This window comes from Phyllostomus discolor, chromosome 2, assembly GCF_004126475.2.
Source record: "Phyllostomus discolor isolate MPI-MPIP mPhyDis1 chromosome 2, mPhyDis1.pri.v3, whole genome shotgun sequence".
NCBI lineage: Eukaryota > Metazoa > Chordata > Mammalia > Chiroptera > Phyllostomidae > Phyllostomus > Phyllostomus discolor.
The window spans coordinates 145,435,686-145,457,378 of NC_040904.2; positions in this window are offsets into that span (position 1 = coordinate 145,435,686).

The following is a 21,693-nucleotide window of genomic DNA, read 5'->3' on the forward strand; positions in this document are numbered from 1 at the left end:
CTGGAACTTTCACAACAGTGCAAGAGTGGGTCTTTATCATCACAGATGAAGGAGCCAACAATGTAGATGACTACCTAATGTCATCTTACTTATAAAACAAAGAGACTTGACTAAAAAACCCCATTCATGGATGTCAGTCTCTGAAAGGTCAACTTTTTACCCATTGAATTACAAAAGGAACCATTCATTTATTACTTTTTGAACCCGGCATGGAAAAAAGACTCTCCCTGATTTTTGGACCAAAATTCTCCTGAAGTTATTTCTTTATTAGTATTCTCGGAAACTCCTTGTTTACAAAGCTCAGGTGGCTTCTAATTCTTGGACAAGCTCATATTTATCAAACGAAATAATCAGATGAATCATAGACTTTTAGAACTAGAAAGCATGCAACTTCCTTCTTTTCAAGGAAGGATCCAGAAAGTGAGATTCAGAGAGATTGACAGGCCTTTACTGGGGCAGAGGAAACATAATGGCCAGGAATGTCTATCCCTTGATGCCATAATGTCCCCATTAGATCATAGAGCTCAGTTCTGTGGGGCTCTTGGGATTAGATATTTTGCCTGTTTTAATTGGGAGGAAATAAAGATATTGAGGGGCTTGATGCCCTCTTTACTCTTTTAAAACAACAAGCATTTTATATCACCACAATTCCATGATATATTTCATAGGGTCATAGACCCATGGCACTTTCAAATCTTGAAGGCTGTGCCCTGCCCAACCCTTTTCCTGGCACGTGGCTTCTTGAATGCCATTTCTTCTAAGAGGACATGGCCTCTGCTCCAACATTTGGAACGACTGGAAGCACCACTTCATGGAGCAGCACATGCCCTTTATATATGTTTGCGTTTGTATTCTCTTTTACCATATATATAGAGCTGGGATCACAGCATATATGCATGCATTTCACAGACTGCTTTCTTTTGCAATGGACATGACACACATATTTTTCATATTTGTACAAAGTCTTCATTATGGTAATTGTAAATGGCTTCATATTCTCTATAATTGTTGTAATCAAAATGTATATAACCAAGCCTTAATTCTTTAATAAGTAGAATTCAATCCTATTTTGGTTTGGGAAATTTGATTATTAGACCATAAATAGTTCAAGAATTAACCTTTACTCCTTGGCTTTAACTGTATCTTCTAGAATAGCACTGAGTAAATCTAATCCCTCTTACACGAGATAGTTCTTTTTGGTGTTTTTTAAATGCTATCATGTTTCCTCTTAAAATGTGTCTTTTCCAGGGTAAACATCCTGAGCTCTTTCAATCCTTTCAGACAAGTTGTGGTTTCCAGACCCTTCATAAGATTGTTCTCTTCTGGATAAGCTCCAGTTTGTCAATGTTCTTTATAAAGTGTGGTGCCGGAATTAATTACTGTAATAACAACAGTGATAATAACCACCATTTATTAAGTGGGCACAATGTTCCAGGAACTGGGCTAGAGGCTTAGCTCATTTAATCCTCACAAACCTTCTAATGTATGTGTTATTATTCTTTTTTTTTAGATGCGGAAACCAGTTTTAATTTGTTAACTAACTTGTCCAAGGTCACACAGATAGGAAGTGGCAAAGCTAGAATTGAAACATGCTTTGTGTTCTGAACCATTTTGTAATACTCCAGAATTTTCCAATCATGAAAAATCTAGAGCCTGGATATTAAACTTTTGTGATGACACTCTAACACTGCATTACTTTATTTGGTGATTTCATGTTCACAGAAGGTATGACAAGGGTCAGTTCTTCTTGGAGGCTTAAAAACACCAATTCCTTTGTTTACCAAATATGTATTGAGTGCTTACTCCCTGACAGGCACTATTTTAGATGGTGATAACACAGGCATAAGCAAGGTAAGCAGCTGTCCTTCTTTCACGGAGCTGACATTCTGTTGGGGGCATAAATGTTCCCCACATCTAATTCATAATGTAGAAGTAGACATTCTACAAGTAAGCAAATAAATAAATATGGTAATTTCCTATAGTGATAAGTGGTGTAAAAAGACAAAGTAATGTGCTAGAAAGTGCCTGTGTTGGGGAACAGGGGAGAGACAATCAATATGCAAGCTGGTGATTTGGGGAGGCTTCTTGGAGGAGGTGATATCTGGCCTTGGATCTGAATGGTGAGAAGGAACCAGCCACATGAAGATCTGAGGGAAGAACACTGAAGGCCCAGGGAACAGCAAGGGCAAAGGTCCTGGCACCAGAAGAAACTTAGTGAGTTAAAAAAACATACAAAGGCCCATGTAGCTAAAAGCAGAGCAAGAGATGGAAGAATGGAGGGGCATGTCTTCAGAGATACAGGTAGGCATAGATCACCTAAGGCCCTGTAGTCCATACAAAGAATTTTGGATTTCTCCTAAGTGTATAGGGAAACTTAAACTGTGTTATATACAAAGAAGTGGACTGATCTAATTAACCTCTTGATAAGATGGCATCACTATTGTGTAAACATGGAATATAAGGGGCAGGAAGGAAAGCAAAGAGAGGAGTCAGTGGCAGATTCTTACAGTGGTCCTGGTAAAAAGTGATGGTGGTTCCAATCAGGTGGTAGCTGATTCAATTATAACTCAGATCAGTGGAGACAGAAATGGATTAGTTCATAAGAAATGGAGGAAGGGTAGATGAAAATCCCTGGTAAATTGAGTGGTATCTCTCTGGTAAGAGACAGAGAGATATTTAACTCTTAGATTGGAGGTTGGTGAAAGTGCTGTACATACTATGTGCTAAGTATAGTATTACAGGTGTATAGAGATATACCATATAAAGACCTCTATATGTTGTGCTTTATACAGGCCACTTATGTCTATTAACTAATTTATTTCTCACCAGAGTCCTACGATGTAGCTAGTATTTCTGACAATGGAACTAAGATTTATAAAGGCTAAATAACTTGCCTCAGGTCATGAAGGTAGTGAATCAGGAAGCCAAGATTTGGACCCAGGTGTTCCTGGCATCTGAAGCAGTATGCTTTCTCCTGGGCTACAGTGCCTCCCCGGGGCTCTGCTCAAGTCCACAGCTGCCCACAGGGTGAGAGAGAATTAAAGAATTTCACAGTCAAATGAACATCCATGGAGTCACATGTGAGGACATGTTCTATTCTCAAGAGTCTTCATGTTGCTGGACCTCCCTCCGGTTTCTTTAAGGGTTACATTTCAGTTTTGGAACCTTCTGTTTAAGGGATGTAAGCACATTGGGTGGAGTCAGAAGTAAATGAAATGATTAAGCATATGGAGAAAACGGCTTCTGGGAACTGATGAAAAGATTGCAGCTTAGCTCAGTAATGACTAAAGAGGATATCAGCCTATAAATATTTCAGGGGTGGAAACATAAGGAAGAGGTTTTTTTTTTTTTCCTCAGAAAGTAGAGGAACTACATGAAGGGACAAGAATAAAACAGAGTTCTTGAATTTGCTCTTAACGCTATAATGTTGGTAGATTATCATAACTTCGTGTCTAAATATTCTCATCTCAAAGGAATGAGTCATGATTGAATCAAAACAATTACCCATGTAGAAAGGCATCCAAATCCATAGAATATATTTTTGCATCAATTTATTTTTTTACTTGATAAATATTTATTAGAATTCTACTTTGTTATAGTAGGATTTGGGGCCAAAATACTGGTGTCTATTTTGTCTTTATTTTCTTTAAGAGTTTTTGTTTGTTTGTTTTTTGCTGACTTACACTTCTTTTCTTCAATAGGATAAGATTTCTTTTATTATCATGTTTAAATGTTACAGGATGAAGGAAAGTTCTTTTAATACAGCATTTTTGGCTAATTAAATTTTTTTCTCCCAATTACAGTTAACGTACACTATATTAGTTTCAGGTGTAGAAAATAGTAACTGGACATTTATATAACTTATCAAGTGATCACCCTGATATGGTGTCCATTTTGAGTATTTTTATTTTACAATGAAACCATTTTATTAATGGTATGACTATTGTCGTGTGGGTTCCTCCACAATAATTGTCTGTAATCAGAATTACTCACACACTAAAACATATTAACTATTCTAGTGTTCTTCAGTCTTCAAAGAGACTGGGGAGCAAGGGTAATGCTGGTACCATGGATGCCCGTTGGCCTGAATAATGCCCCTCTGTAAAGAATGGGGGAGGCTTAAATTTCAAACATAGGCCAGCCATTTCCTTCATTTGCCACAATATACGTTTGTCTGCACATTTGTTAGTGAAATGAGAGAACACGGCTGCTTGATAACACAGGGACAACTGTCTGACACATCAGATGCATTATCTGCCTGTATACAGTGTGAAAATTGTATCTATCAGGATGCAACATTGGAGAGCCAGCTTGTCAATGACATCTGGGCTTCTCACAAAAAAACTAAAGCTGCCAAAGGAAAGGCTTCATGAAAAGTGCACACCTGTCCTTTTCTGACATGTTTGAAGTACCACAGTATTTTTCTGATATGTCTGGCCCAACACTCTCACTTCTCTAACATGGTTGGGAGGCCAGTCTGCAGCCTAAACGTTAAAGAGAAATCTCAACGAATGTGTCATCTTAATGGGCTTGGAATAAACTCCCAAATGGCACTCCTCCCTAGTGTTGTTTATAAAAGCTACACCTGCAAAAATGGAACTGAGTCCAGTTATGAGGAAGGATGTAACATTTGGTCTGAATATGTGAAAAATGAGTGGGGTGTTGCCTTCATCCCTGGAGGCTCTGGGAAGTCTAGTTTGTAAGTGAGCATTGTTTCCTGTGCGCCATCTTTGAGTTGAAAATGAGTCACACACTCATGGAAAGAATGGTACTATCTTCTTTTGTCTAGCTCTGTAGGCTTTTGTGGTTATTGAATTTGTCTTAATTCGAATCTTGATTGTTTCCATTTTTGAGGCAAGTTGTTAGAATTTATTTTTAAGCTGGAACAGGATTCACTTAAATATATTGTCCTTGATTCATAATTTGATTCACAGCCAGTATATACAATTACAGAAAATGTCTATGCGGGGGGGAAACCTTTTAGGTTCATGTAGCCATCTAGAAGCTCAGGTTGGATTCCAAGCGTTTCAACTAGTTTGCTTTGAAAATAGTGTTACGACGTGTAATGTGTTGCATGTCTACTCTATATCAGCTACTGTGCTATGTGTGGTTTTTTTTTTAGATTTTTTCTAATGCATGTAACATGCCTAAAATTCAGTTATCAGTAGTCCTTTTTTATAGCAAAGATGAAAAAAGGGTCAGAGAGGCTAAGTAACTTTCTGGAAGTCACAGAGCTGGTCAGTGAATGAACTTGGCTTCATACCCATTTTATTTAACCTCAGGGTCTGGGAGTCCTCTATTATGACACCTTGCATTTTGGAAAGTTCATTTGATGACAAGTTTATCTTAATTCCTATTAGAAAGAGGAAGGTCATAAAATAAAAAGATCAACAATAATTTCCTCTCATTTTTATAGGAAAATGTTTTTTGTAGATTAGAAAATGTTTCTGGCCTTCTCTGGATGTGCACAGAGGCTTGGGTGAACTCAGGATAATCCCCATGATTCAGGGATCTTTGGCTATAGTCTTGGTTTATCTCAAGGTCATGGTCTTGACCTTGAAACTCCAAGGTTGCAGATAGTTGTACATAGCTGGTGGCATGCACAAAAGAATTCTTGCCCCATTCCTGTTTTCTTGGAGAGGTGGAGGAATAGGATATGGATCAGATTCAGATGTGTTTGCCTGAGAAATTTCAGACTGATGGAAAGAAAGAAGTGGAAGAAACACCAGAGCAGAAAATTTAATGAAAAAAGAACCCTATCAAAAGGACACAATCTGAATAGTGTCAGAGAAAGCTGTGTTATCTAAAATTACTCTTGGGCTATCTGTAATTGCAACCTATTATTTCAGAAAATCCTGCAGAATTGCTAGCATGTTAGGGGCAGAAACTAATAGTGATACGAGTTCAGCTATTAATGGCAGTTTCAGACACATTTCCCCTATTTCTTGTTGACAACTGGAGGAAGGCACACCTCTGAGGAGCTTACCATTTAAGTTCCAGGTTTCTACTACCTAGTTTAGACTTAATTAACTTCATTAGCTCTGTTTCCATAGTCACACATGAGACAATGTGGCACCACTGAATGTGGAACAAACGCCAGTTTGTTGAATTGTTGAACAGCATCTCCATCTCTAGTCTGAGTGCATCACACAGTTCTGATTTGATTGGTTTGTTATGTACATTGACTTGGATTCTAGATGTTTTTCTTATACAATGTCAACCATCCACCCCACACCCCTGCCAAAAAAAAATCCCCTTTGACATTCAAGGTAAATTTTTCAAAGGGTGTTGTTCAAGATCACGTAATAATCTATGTCTGATGCATGGATTACTACTGATTTGGCCTACTTCTGCCTCCCCTGTGTTCCTCCAGGTGCAAATTAGACAGAATTTCCCTCTATCTGTCTTGCTATTTTTACAACTTGGAATTCACTTCCTCTAGTCACCATATCTGATTGAGGAGCAGATGCCTGACTGGCTCAGCAAGCTGGTGCAATGGGTAGAACCTCTGCTCACCAGAAAATGAATTCCTTTCTGTAACTGTCAAACAGGGGAAAGGGCAGGGTCATGCTCAGCCAGTCCTAGTGCATGTCTATCTTCCTGGCCACACCTTCCTTGTGGATGACAAGGCTAATTCTCTTCCTCATCTTCCACATCTACATTTCCTTCAAAGGCATATCTGAAGAAAGACACCTGTGCCACCTTGATCAGCTACTCCAGCCTTCTCTGACTGTTCACTTCTCTTATTGCTCTGACATGTTTAGCCACATCCCACTCTCAATGAACAGCTACTTGATGACTTTCAAGGTTGTATCAGTTATAATGCATTTAGTCAGCAGTATCAGAAAATGCAACTGAAACTGACTTAAGCCATGATTTACTGGCTCACATAACTGGAAGACCAGAAGTATGTAGGTGTCAGGGCTGATTTCATCCAGGGGCACAATTGCATCACCAGGGACCTGGTTTCTTTCCTTTTGTCTCATCTTCCATTGTATCAGCTTCCTGCTAAGGCTGCTGTGCTGTTGTGGCCCTGACCTGACTACAGACAACTCCCACGTCTACATCCTTTCACTTCCTGAAGAACAAATTACAATTTACTGCAAAGCTCCAGCAAACTATCCCTGCTGTGTTGCTGACCCACACATGTATCTGGGGCCAGGGAATCGAAATACTCTGATTTTCTTAGGCCCTCAGAATATGTTCTTTCTTTGTAGTCAGGGTTGGAGTCAACATCCCCAAAGCTCAGGGCTGCCCCACCCTCAGTGACAAAAATATGGATAAGGAAGGGGCCTGGACACTGGAGAGGCAACCTGAAGGTCGATTTTATTAGTCAACTGCAATCATTTGCCTATCCTACCCTGTAAGTTCAAAACTCCATGTCCAGGATGAATTCCAACTCTGTCTGGATAAGATCTGTCTTTAAACTAAGTTTTGGTTTACTTGAAAGTGGTTTGATTTCTGTGACTGAATACTGATTCTCACATTGACATCTGCTCCCTGGTGACTCTCATGCCTCATCTGTGTACCTGTCTCCTAGATTTCTCCATCATAGGACTCTGTTTACCCAGATCACTTGGAGGTCCTAGGAACAGAGTTTAAAACACAAGATTCAGTTCTTGATTGAAAGGGACAAGATTTATAAAGATCCACTATTTTGGGGGAATGTTAGAAATTATGAATACGTTCCAAATCACAGTGGGCTCAGCGGTGTGCTGGAGCTGGCCCATACTGGCTCATGAGAACTGATCATTAAATTTTCAAGAACTTTGTGAGCTCATTGCTAAACATAGCCATTATTAAGAATTAAGGTATATAAAGTTAAAATTAAATGAATTATGTTTAAAATAAAGTTAATAAATACCCCAACTCACCATTTCCTAATTATTTTACTATTATCTGTGTTCTTGGAGCTATTTCCCATCTATTGTACATATTATACTATTTCATATCCATACTATACTATATACAGACTGTATTAGACTATATAATGACATACTAATGTGCAACTCTCCCTAACTCTGGATTTAATGACATCATGTTAGTACTTGAAATTGGCCAATGTGGGAATATTTATATGGTAGAAATTGGCAAACACTATAAATCAGAGATTTTTTGCCAAAAAAATTTTTGCCAAATGTAAAACAAGACTGATAGCAGTATTTATACTATTAGCTTGGTGTGAAGTTACAATGATGTAATTTATGTAAAGAATCAAGCTCACAGTAAATCAGTTGATGAATCCTGCTTATGACTGTCTCCTTCCCTGCCTCGTTAAGATGAGTACATTTAACATCATACGATCTGTAAGTACTGACTCAGAGTGTGCATTAGATGTATGAGGTAATACCACACTGTGCTGTTGGTATAGTTACAGGAAGACATAAACGCTGTGGGTATAGGACAGCATGACTTTACCATCTGGCTGTCGTGTGACAAGTAGACCCCACCCTGCAGCCCACAGACTGTGGTCCTAGTGCTGAGGTAGGACAGTAAAAAGCTAGGAAAATTTCTTGGCAAGTGGAATGGGGAAACTGAGACAAAATAATTGAACAAGGTCAAACAATTGGAGCAATTTACAGCCAGCTAGTAAATCACAAAGTCTTATTTCCCCTAACCAAGGACACTCAGGAGCAAATGATTTATACATTCCAGATCCTGCTGGCTCAGACCCACTTCTGTCCCAGTCCCTGTTTGATGACATTCTTTAAAGATGATATTGACCAGAGAATGACCCTGACCCCTCTATACACTCATTTTGAAGAATCAACTTATTAAAGGACATACCTTGAAAACTAATGACTATTCTATCAAGACCTTCTTCTGAGATCTCCCCCAGGATTCCCACCTTCAGAAGACTGACAAAAGCCCTCAAAACACAGGATGTAGACACACACTCTTTGTAGAGTTCCCACGCCCTTCTCTCAGGCACGTACTTAAAGAAAAAAACAAACTCTGGGGGCTCCCATGGGACTTGCAGCTAGGGGGGAACAGAGGGCAGCAAAACCCTGAACCTGCCTCTGAGGCTCTTTTTCTCTAACTTTCAGTGAGCCAATAGCAGCCCTGCCTTGGCTCACTTCTTTCCCATAACATTTCTAGGGAGCCAAAGCAGCCCCACCTAGGTCCTCTTCTGTTGCTTCTTCTACTTTAAGCCCTTCCTTTGTTTCACTGTCCACAGCTTTAATAAACATAATCTCAAAATCACCTGGACTCGTGTTTTGAAATCTTTCCTGCATGAAGTCACAAACCCACACACTACCAGCCAGCTGGAGGCAGACCCGCTGGGGCCTGGTTCCCTTTTGATAACAGTGCTACATTAACGCCCTAAGGGGTTTGGCTGAGCTTTCATCTGCTCCTACTTTTCCCTCTTTTCTGCTCGCACCTTCCACTTCCTACATGTGCTCTATGTGGTCTATGCCTTGGTCTTCAGAGGCCGTTGAGGTACATGTTGGCGTAACTTTTTGTCTCTCATCTTACCTTTCTGATAGTCGATTGCTATCTCTCTGCGACCAGTGCAGTTGCTGCTTTATATTATGCCACTACACTGGGTCTCTGCCACTCCAATACTGCACCTTTTTTTCATCTTTTCAATTCTCCTTTCTCTGCTTCATTTTTTTTTCTCATGTCTTTCAAACCCCTGTTGACACCTCTTGGTTTTGGCACAAAACCAAAACCATTTTGAGAAGCTAACTGCCCTTTTCCTTGGCTTGGTAATTAATTTATTTGAAAACTATTTATTAACACCCTACTATACACAGAGCACATGAACTTGATATAAATCCATATCAAAAAAGCACTTTGTACAAAGTTCTACATGAAAGTTACAAGTATAAGAGAAATAGTAGCTATGTAGAAGAAAGAAAAAGGGTCGCATATAATGAGACAGAAAGACGAAGGCATGAAAGGTCAATATGCCCTTAATTGTGGTTTTGTAATCTTTCTGAATGCTTGGCAGTGTTGATGAACAGATAACTGAAATTTTTGTTCATTCAATGCCTATGTTCCCTTAATTATTTTTTAAAATATTCTATCTCTCTGTGTTGTATTGTAATGTCATTTAGGTCAAAGGTATATTTATTCACCAAACCCCATCTCACTCCCAGTGAGAACTCCTGTGTTTAAAGGTGGTTTGTGGATTAAAAAATTCACAATAAATATCTGTTCCATGAAAGAATGAATAATTAATCCAAGTATTCTAACTTAATTTGAAAATTATATAGCTTCTGTTGAGGAAAAAAATTAATTATATGTTTAGAGAGTCATAGAAACTAGGACCCTGAGAGCTGTTTGGTCTTATGATTCCCAAATCTGGCTGTGTACCACAGTCAAGTGGGGGTGGAACACGGAGCAGGTTAACTGCAGACTGCAGTCCCCTCACCTCCGCCTCAAACCAACTGGAGGAGAATCTGTGTGTTTTGTGAGAATGTTGGCTGGGCTGGGCAAGTTCAGACCCACAGATCAAATTTGACCTCACGACTCTAGCTGTCCTTCAAGCTTGCAGAGCCCTCCTCCTTTCTCCCTGCTCTGCCCCTCCTTCTGTACCTCAGTGCTAACAAAACCAGCTTATGTTTGTTAAAGTGTGGGTGCATTTATCCCAGGATGTACTGAGAGTCATTCTGTAACAGGCACTATGCTGAAAATAAAATGTAGCCTCATCACAATCAAAAAAGAAAACAAAATGAATAAATATGATCCCTACCTTTGTGAATTATAGTCACTTGGGTGACTTTTGCAACTAGCTCCCAATCATCCAGACAACACTCAGCAAGCCCAACCTTTTCCACCAAAAGGTGGACAAAATTCCCAAATCATTTGTTTTGTCTAAACAGGGATAAATCATGCCTCCACCCCCCAGAAGGCAGAAACCTCTGTGGTTCTGTTTATTTTATAAAAGGTGTCCTTCTCAGTGTACCCACCTCATGGAGTTGCTCTAGTGATAAGACAAATCCCTAAAATGCATGGCAAATCACTTTCAGTCCTAAAATGACATAATTTGCCACATAATTCTCTCATAAATTACCCTAAAATAAGAAAAATAATAAACAAAAGCAGAAACTCCATATTCAGTAAAAGAGAACTATGACCCTGAACCACAATATTTGAAAACAGAAAGCAGAGGAAGAGCAATGACACAGTAGCTAATTCACTCTGAACATCTGAGAACGACCTCGCAGTTATCCCCTGAAGTGTGGCTCTATATTTTATCTACATCATTGAAGTTGCAGAGCCCATTCAAATGGTTTCTCCAAAACAAGAATGAGTCTGTTCAGATATAATTCTCTTGCCTATTTAGTGGCAACCAACCTTCAAGATCTCTAAAAAGGTATTAGGGTAAGTCTCAAAAAGCAAAGTCCCCATTTTCTCCAAATGCACTCGACAGCACCCTCTGTAGAATCAGCAGTCTGCAAGGTCATAACACACTCTTTGGTTTGGCTTTTGCTACGGGAATGAGGGGCTCCCTATCATCAAATGTGGCACCCACAGACCTTCCAGTTGTACATACTTCCCTTTTCATTTAAGTAAAACAGAAGGGAAGCATGGCTCTGAAAACACCAAGATTCTGCCTTTTTCCTCCTTGGTACCATTGAGCATTTCCTGGAGCCCATATGTTTACTTTTGTAGGGCTTCTCACTGAGCTCATACTGTGGTGGCAGAAGGGCAAAGTTGGTTTAGTCTATAGGACACTTGGGGATTTTCTTCATTAGGGAATTTAATTGATCTTTCCTAGGGTAGTACCAGTCAGAACAAGATATTCTTACTCCTACATAATGAATATTGATACAGGAAGATGACTGACAAGTGGTTCCACTCCTCACACTTCAACACAGTACTTTCCATAAAAAAACAATTACAATGTGATGGATGACCAGATACTCAGAATAAGGAGAGTCACACAGTCAGCTCTTCTTTTCCTCTGTTCCTATATTAATAACAACAAAGCAAATTGAGGCCTGGTTTTTCCTCACAGAGTTCCCTTCTGCACAATAACCCTTTACAGGAAATCCTTTCTGACCTGTACCAAGCCTCAGACCACTCTCAGAGGGAGTTCCACAAGGGAACATTTGCAGAGTATTCGATAACTGTTTTGCTATAGTTTTCAGGTATGTGGTGCTCATCCAGGGGAAAAAATAGCCTTTGCATTCTGGGAGTTGACTGGCCTAATTATTCTATTTAGACTTTTCATCTTGAGAAAACAATTTATTTCTCTCTCAACCCTACTTATGGTTAATGGAACAAATGAGAAAAGAAGAGGCTGCGGGAAAGAAGCCAAATTAATTGCACTTGAGGTATAAGCTTCAGCTTTGGACTAATTAAGGCATAAGGCTTATTTGAAAGAGTGAAAGTTCTGATTAAAAATGTTTTTTTTGGTTTTTTGTTTTTTAAATGTAGCCCTGGCCAGGTAGCTCAGTTGGTTAGAACATCCCAATGAACCAAAACTGCACAATCAATCTCTGGTCAGGGCACATACAGGAATCAACCAATGAATACATCAGTAAGTGGAACAACAAATCAATCTCTCTCTCTCCCCACCTTTCTCTTTAAAATCAATCAATAAACATTTTTAAAAGAAATGTAACTTTACTTTCAAACATGATTAATTATCACCTGTGGTGGCTGGGAAGCAGGCCCAGGTCATGTCAGGCCTGCCAGAGGGAGAGGAAAGGCTGTCTCCAAGCCAGCACATTGTTTGCTGAAGCTGTTGCTGAAGGGCTTGTATAACTTTGCATCTTTACAAGGATAAGGCTTCTCTTTGCAAAAACAATAATATCAATATGGACACTCCTTGTGGCAGCCTGTAGTCAGCTCTTTCATTCATTTATTCATTTGACAAATATTTTTGGGGGAAGCTTCTTTGTGTTAGGCACAGTTCTTGGCCATGGGGATTCAACACTGCATCAAAGAGAGAGAAAAAAAGTCCCATCTCTCATAAATCTTTGGAGAAACAGGCAATAACCAAGTAAAGAACTACAATTTATATTATGTCAGATGTGTTGAGTGATTGAGTGGGAGGAGAGAAAGGAACTGAGTGGAGGATAAAAGGATGGGAAGGGTAGGGAGGGGCCATGGTTGTAGTTTTAGATGAAGTTGTCCAGAGAGGCCTCTTTCAGGTGACATCTGGGCAAAGACCTGAAGATATCCAGGAAGCAAGCATCCAGATGACTATTTCAAGCAGAAAAAAGAGCCAGTGCAAGGTCTTGAGGCATGAGCACATTGGGCAAATACCAAAAGCAGCAAAATAACTGGTGTGGATTGAGTAACGGGCAGGGAGTAGTAGGATATTTGATAGCAGAAGAAATGGGTGGGGATGGGGAGAGGGGTTGGGTCCAGATTGCATAGGGCCTGCTAGGTGATTATAAAGATTTCATTGCTGCCTTGGACCATGGAGAGGTCTGCAGTAAGAAGGGGAGCTTATGAACCTTTGTAAATTAAAAATTATATTTGGTCAAAACCTCTAGTCATTGGGTAGTCTTAAGCATGCTGAGGAGGTCACTCCTCCAATAATAAACACCTAGAGGGTGGGTGGTGAGACTTGCCCTGTCTGCCTGAAATTGCAGATTTTACTCCCAGTCAAAATTGCTAGTCAAGCCCTGCCTGGTGTGACTCAGTGGACTGAGTGCTGAACTGTGAACCAAAGACTCTTGGGTTCAGTACCCAGTCAGGACACATGCTGGGGGTTGCAGACCAGGCCCCCAGCATGGGGTGTGCAAGAGGCAACCACACATTGAGGTTTCTCTCCCTCTCTTTCTCCCTCCCTTCTCCTGTCTAAAAATAAGTAAATAAAATCTTAAAAAAAAATCATTGGTTGAGTAACCTATATTGACTGTGAATACAGTTGTCCCCGCATAGAGAAACATTGTTTAACTATGGAAATATTTAGGATTAGTATAAAAATGTTTCAAATAACCATATGCTAATATTGTTAAGGTAGGAATTTGTGCACAATTAGTATTTTATATATTTGAGGCAATATAGTATCTTAGAATGATGATCTTTTCGTGTTGTGTGTGGATGTGTATGTTGATGATCTTTTCATTTTAGTTTCAAATATGTAATTGAATAATTGATTTTGGTGAATCAACAATATTACTACTGTTATACACAGTATGAGAATATTAAAAGGACTCAAGTTTCATCATATTCATAAAGTTAATTTGATTTATCTGAACTACTTAAGTATTTGAAAGTTTGTCAATCAGACATTTTTAACTGAAAAGGAAGTCAAATATATTAAATTTATAAATGATGTTTACAACATTTGGAAGTGTTTAGGTTACCACATTTATAAGTGAGAACCAATCAGTATTATTCAAATCCCTTTAATAAATGGTTGTAAATATTTGCTAGATTTTTAAATAGAATAGTAAGTAACATAAAATCTTAAGAAAGAGGCATATTTCAGCATCTGTAACTTTAATTAAAGGATTTTAATAAAATATTCTGAAAACCTTTTCTGCCCTTAAAACTACTCCTAATTGTACATGAATGCTCACGTTTATCAGAAACCAGTTGTTTACCGGTTTCTAGGCTCCATTTCTTTTTCTCTTTCTTTCCACTGCTGATTTTTCCACTCACACCTCCATTTGCAGCATATATTGTAATAAAATTACCTTTTAGAAAACTGAGAGGTTTTGTGGGATCCCGGCAACTTCTGGGCTGTGCCCGGGAGGAGTGAGTAGCACTGGGCACACTCTTCTTTCCTGCCACGCGGCGGCTCTCCTTTGGTAATAACTGTTCTGAAATACTGGAGTGGAGCCCAGGCAGAATTAATCTTCAAGATTACAAGTTACACACGTCTCTTCTGGAACAATTACATTTCCATAATGTATCCTATTTCCTGAAATTCATCATTTTATAGCAAGATATGTACCTTGTGTGGTAAAAACAGTGTGTTCCAGCTTGTGTCAGATTAATGAGATGTCAACTAAAAGATAATATTTATTCACCTGAGTTAATTAAATAATGATGTTGCTTGGGAGTAATTCTTAAATAGTCTTGAAGAATTACATTATAATCTACATTGTAGGTACCTTTTAAAGTAAAGTCACTACTGGTAATAATTTTTCTGTGTCCTTCTGGCTCTATAGCCATGTTTGGGTCAAATTCCAGAGCTTTTAGAATGGAACCAGGCTCCTAGAGGGAATTTGTTTTGTTTCATATACATATTTATTTCCAAATATATTAAGCAAGAGAAGAATTGTGAAAACCTATAAAGATGAGTTTAACTATTGCCTGAAGAGTTATAAATTTAACTGTGATGTTCATCTTGATATTTTGCTATAGTTCCTTATACAATCCATCAATTTGTGAATTTTGATGTGTTATAGGTTTTATAGCTTTTTGTTTTAGAGAGTGTGTATATGTGTGTGTGTCTCCTACCAGAAGCACATATTTTTGCTAGTATTTATAGAAGAAGTGGTGGAAGTGACAGGAAGTGGAGAAAAGGTTACCTTAATGCGTGTCAGGGAAATAAAACTTGGTAATCATCAAATAGTATTAACAACTGGTAAGAGATTTTTTTCAAGAAAAACAATATTCAATAAAACTGATTGCTTTTTGTAACTGAAGACAAAAATTTGACCTTTCATACGTTTTGATTTAGGTTTTTTTCAGGAGGAATTTCTGCTACCATCAACAATTTCACTTGGGGAAAGGGAATTTCTTCCTCACACAGCCCGGCTAACTCTGTTCCTGCTCCCAGTCTTCACCTCTCTCAGACCGCTGTGGGTAGTCCTCTTTCATACTTCCGTGGAAACGTGGGCCTATCTCTGTTCTGACACATATCTATCTATCTATCATCTACCTATCATCTATCATCTTTCTCATACTTATTAGGGGTAGGACATTTTCTATTAAAAATAAAAACTGGACATATGATGCAGATTAAAAATATTATGGTGGATATAAAATAAAAACAGTAATCCCTGGCTGGTATGGTTTAGTGGATTGAGTGCTGGCCTGCTAACCAAAGGATCACTGGTTCGATTCCCAGTCAGGGAATAAGCCTGGGTTGCAGAACAGGGCCCCAGTAGGGGGTGCTTGAGGGGCAACCACACATTAATGTTTCCCTCTATTTACTCCTCCTTTCTTCTCTCTCTAAAAATAAATAAGTGAAATCTTTTTAAAAATCCTTCAAAACAATAAAAAGAAAATAAAAACAGTAAAATGTAATGACATTAAAAGCATATGGAAGGAATGTAGCATTTTTGCTAATGATAATCTTGAAACACACACATTATATGCACACACACACCCCTACCAAAAAAGACACATTTATTATTAAATATTTTGTACCTGAGATAATTTCAGTTTGTTACTCAATTTTTATTCCAATCATTTAATAAAATTTTTTTACAGATTGGTCTCAAAATAAAGAGAATAATGATTTTCAATCGTTTTTTTGTTTAGATGTAAAGCTTCTTCCTTCCTTACCCTTTGAAGAAAGTGGAGAGACTCAAGAACATAAACTATTTTAAAATGTGCTCAATTGAAGGGTGCAAGTTTGGGAAAGAAATGTGAGAAGTAAAGGAAGAGGGGGAAGCAGAAAGCATTGCTGGGGGAAGAGTGGCCTACATACAAGTCCAGGAGAGACAGAGGGTGCTACAGTTATTGGAAATTGCAAGTCATTCTCATTGACAGGAAGACAGTATTTTGAAGCAGATGAGGCTTCAGAGATGATGAGAAAAATTACAAAAGGCCTGGTAAGTCCTATTAGGAGCTTAGACTTTCTACAGATGGTAGGTAGTCATTAAAAGGTTAGACAGTGAAGGGGTATGACCAGAATCCATTTGAGAAGGGGTCTGTGGTTTCAGTGTGAAGGATTGATGCAGACACCAGCCCACAGTGTCTAAGTCATTATGGATGAAATGAGACATTCACATGGACTACCGAGTCTGGTGGAGGAAAAGGGACAGCATGGCTTTTCACTCAAGGGGAGCAAAAGCCTTGGCCCTCTCTGTGACCAGCCTTTTTTGGGTTTCTTGGCACAACACGTGATGGTCCTCATTTACTATGTACAGGTTCACTTTAGGTGGTTACCTTTTACAGAAAACAAAGGAACCAATGCTGCTAATCACATCACAGAAGAGGGATATCTGCAAATGAAAAGGCAAAAGTGGTTGAACCGGTTACACTCATCCTTGGAAGGTTTAGCATGGATTTTAGGAAGTTACTTTGCAGTAAATGTCCTCAATTCAGGGTGAGGGAGTCTTTTTAGGAAGAGCAAGACTCAAAGAGGCCTAGGTACATTGTAGGCCTGATTCCCCATGGGAGAACCTATCCGTGGGTGTCGGTCCTGTGCATCTCTGGGTGGGAGCTGGGCCCACGCCATGCAGTACGGTCTCCTACAAAGGATGTGTTGAAGGGGGATAGATCAGGACATAGGAAGGTCAGCTGGGAGTTACCACAGATTATTTTTGTGCTGTCAGCCAGCTTCTCTATGGATTGAATATCTGTGTCTCCCACCATCACCCCCAAATTCATAGGTTGAAACCTAATCCCTAATATGATGTATTTGGGGGTAGGGCCTTTGGAAGAGGATTAGATCATGAAGACAAAGCCTTCATGAATGGAATTAGTTTCCTTATAAAGGAAGTCACAGAGAGCTCCTTTGTCTCATCTGTTACATGAGGACACACTGAGAAGACTGGTTGCGTATGAACCAGGAAGTGGGCTCTCACCAGACACTGAATCTGCTGGCACCTTGATCTTGGACTCCCATCCTCCAGAACTGTGAGAAAAAATTTCTCTTGGTCCTAAGCCATCCAGTCTATGGTGCCTTATTACAGCAGTCTGAAGGGAATAACACAGACATCATCTTATTCACCAGGACTTGGGGAACACTACACCCAAGTTCTTTAATAGAAACGTTACGGGTTTGTTTCTATACCCCAGTACAGCTGAGACTTCTTTGAAAATTGCCTCAGCAAGGGCAGGAGTAACTCGTGACAGTCAGAGGGGAGAGGAGGCCTTCTGACACTCAGCAGGGAGAAGAAGGCCATTCCTTGTGGTCATAAGCTAGTAAACTTCAAAGAGGCTGTTTGAAAAGGGTATTGATAGATTGCATTATGAAAGCACTACAGTATGTATCCAGTAAAACACTAAGATGTTTTGTTGATTTTCACATTCTTTCTCAAACTACTGAAAAGCAGCACTGTCTTATTATTGGAAGGGCTGACTTTTCTCATAAATCTCTAGAGCCTAGAACAATCCCTGGAATATGGTTGGTGTTCAAGCAACATTTGTTTATTTTTTATGTGCTAAGCACTGTTGTAAGGACACATTCTTATAACAACCCTATTCAGACACTTCAGTTATCCTGATTTTAAGGATGAGGAAAAAAAGCTAAAAAATCTTAAGATTCAAACTGAGATCTGACCACAGAGCCCATTATTTTAATCACTCTTTTCTATTATTTGTGGGATCTGTGAAGTAAGTGACAATATCCAACAGATAATTGAAAATAAGTGGCTAAATTAAAGAGAAAAATCTAACACATGGATGCACATTTCAAAATCGTTGGCATTTAAACTGCCATTGAAGGTGAAGGAGTGGAACAGTATCATCTGCACAGTGTTTTCAAACCTTTGGTCTAGAGTCAGAAGCAGAATTTTTAATGGAAGCAGAGTTTTTAATGGCGACACCCTGACGCGTGTGTGTGCACGTCTCCTGTGATAATACCTATCCCTATACAATGTGATATGCTGCATTATTTTTAATGCTATTTTTTTCTATGCAATTCTATTTTATTTACAAATGCTACTTGCAGTCCATTAGGCTGATTACACAATCCAACAATACATCGTGCTCTGCAGTTTGAAAATCGCTGCCTTTAGTGATCTGTAGTGAAGAAGCCACCAACTAGCAACTTTCTGACTGTATCTAGTTTGGAGATGTGTTCTCTTTGGCCAGCTATTTCTAGTATGTAGAAGTGTTGTGATTGAGCAACATTTTAATTATTGGAGATTTTAATTAAAAGTCTGGATTTTCATATTCTTTTGAAAAATAGGAAACTTTTGTTCATAGTCATATTACCTACTGGCAGACATTAACTGGAGCTGAGAAGCAGCTGTTTCCTTGGCAGCCACTCCTGCTATTTCCCTGATACTGAACATCAGCTGTCATTTAAGATTGTGCATGCATTGTTTTTAGTTTCCTTGTTCTTACTCATTGATGCAGTATTCCTTACTGTATTTCTTGTTCTTACTCATTGATACGGTAAGGAGTACTGTATTCCTTACCGTATCAGTGAGTAAGAGAGCCACATTATTTTTCTTATATATGACCTGCTTCATTTATTTATATTATCCTCAAATCCCTGTAAGCGCTTGGGTTTGTAATCCACAGTGTCGAGTGTTCAAGGCAGAGAGCCAAGGATGGAAGTCTGGGCAATATTCACAGTAAAAGAAAGAGGAAAAGTGTCCTAGAAAGATACTAAAAAGGAATAATGGAGGGTTAGGAGCAAACGCATAATAATAAGATGTAAGGACAACCAGGGTCAAGAGCACCCAATTCAAGCTCCATGATCTTTTTTAAAGTCAAAGGCATTTGTTGATTTAACTGGTAAAAACTGCCAAAGAAGATTCTGCTCTCTTTAGTTGATCCATCTTAGTCTGATCCCCACTGTCGGGAAGACACATAAATAAAGGATTTTGTAGAGAGGTACCTGTTGGAACATGCCAGGATCTAAAGAATAAAGATACTCAATGCAACAGCCAGATACTATTTTGGTGGTGATGTTTTTGAGGATGAGCAAGAATGTGGTTCCCACATGTCTTGCTATTTAGAGGAAGTTTTGTGAGACAGAGGTCATAATAGAAGCCCTATCTCAGTGTGGATTGGGACTGCGCACTCCAGCATAACATTAGCCATCCACTGGAGTGTCCAAATCACCTCCCATTCATGGGTCCAAGAAACTGGAACAATTAATGTGGTGAGACTCGTGGCATGATATCCTTATTAAACTCTTTGATTCCCTCCTAGTGATGGCTTACTGTCATGGCACACCATTTGTGTGGGTGTATAAAATGAGGCGAAGTCCTGGGAATCAAGCTTTGAGAGGATTTACATTACATAAGGAAGTCATTTACAGCCAGTATTAACTGAGGGTACCCCCTATGATGCCTAGAATAATAGAGCATTTGGAAAATATTGGAAGACTTAAATTTCTATTGCATCACAAAAGAATTAAAAGTTGCTTGAGACTTAACAATTGAATATTGCACTAGACAATTTGAAGGAGGGAAACAAAATAAGCTGTGCTGTAATTTTCAAAAAATACTAAACCCTGACAGTGATCCAAGGGAGGGGAGAGGGGGTAATGGGGAAAGAAGGGGAAGGGTCAAGTCAAGGAATATGTATTAAAGGACCCATGGACAAGGACAACAGGGAAGGATTAAATGTGGGAGGGGATGTGGACAGGGCAGGGGAGAGTAATGGGGGGAAGGGGACAACTGTAATTGAACAACAATAATTTTTTTAAAAAATACTAAACTCTTAGTTTTAAAACAAAAATAATTTTAAAAAAGGATTTTCACCTTACCACTAATCTTTTTGTTTAATAGTAACGGAAGAAGAAACAAGAAGAGAAGCCAGGCTATCCTTGCCTAAATGTCAGTCTTGGAAACAGAGGAGTGTTTACTTTTCTTTTGTTCTTTCAAATCCCAGGGGAGCAAAGCAGACTGGAGCTTCTCTTTGCTTTTTCATCTGCCAGGAAATAACACACAAAGGCAAGGCTGCTTGGAGCAGGGCAGAGACATTTGTCTGTTTTTTTTTTTTTTTATTATTCCCTGTTGAGCTGAGCTTTTAAAAATCTGCCCACTGTGCTTCTCTTGTGTTGTAAGCACCACGACTTGTGTTTATTCTCCATACAGGGTGGGACAAAAGTAGGTTTACAGTTGTGAGTACATGAAACAGTTTATTCTTGTATGATTATTTATTAATTATTGTATTATTTTCCACACAAACAACTGCAAACCTATTTTGCCGCACCCTGTATATCACACTTTCCATGTTTTACCATGTTAGAAAGTTAAAGTGAATGTTCACAGTGCAGAAGTCTATAGTTCTTTGATTAGTATTAGAGGTAGAACTGCTAAAAATACTCTAAGTGTAAATTTGCCTAGAACTCATATACACAAAATACTTCATGTGTTTTGTAGCCAGTCATAGCAAGAACTAATCAAATCTCTAAAACCTAAGATTCACAATGAATAAAATATAGATAACAATCATTGTAACAAGAATTTTATTTCCCATAGAAGTATTCTCAAGTACAGGACAAAGTGGCCAACATGATACATAGGGCAAAAATGACTTAGCAGTACTTACTGGACTAAAGAGAGTCACTTTCCTACCCCAAACTCCTCAATCTAAATCCCTGTGCCCTTCCGGAGGGAGAATGAGAGTATGCTTAGTTTAGCCAAAATCTCCCCATATGAAGCCTGAGGACCCGAAAGGAGGATCCCTGAGAGGATCTGGTAGATTTGGTAGAGGGCTAGCAGAGGCGCTTCGACTCTGTCAGGCCGGCACCAGAGGATGAGATGAGAGAATGCGGGCCATGTGTGTTGGGAGCACACGGACAGATACATGGTAGCTCCTACGACTAGAATAGATATGCCCTCCAATTTCAACAGTCTTGCTACTCATATAACAATAATTTTGATACTTAAAATGTATTTTGTGTAATTTCTTTTT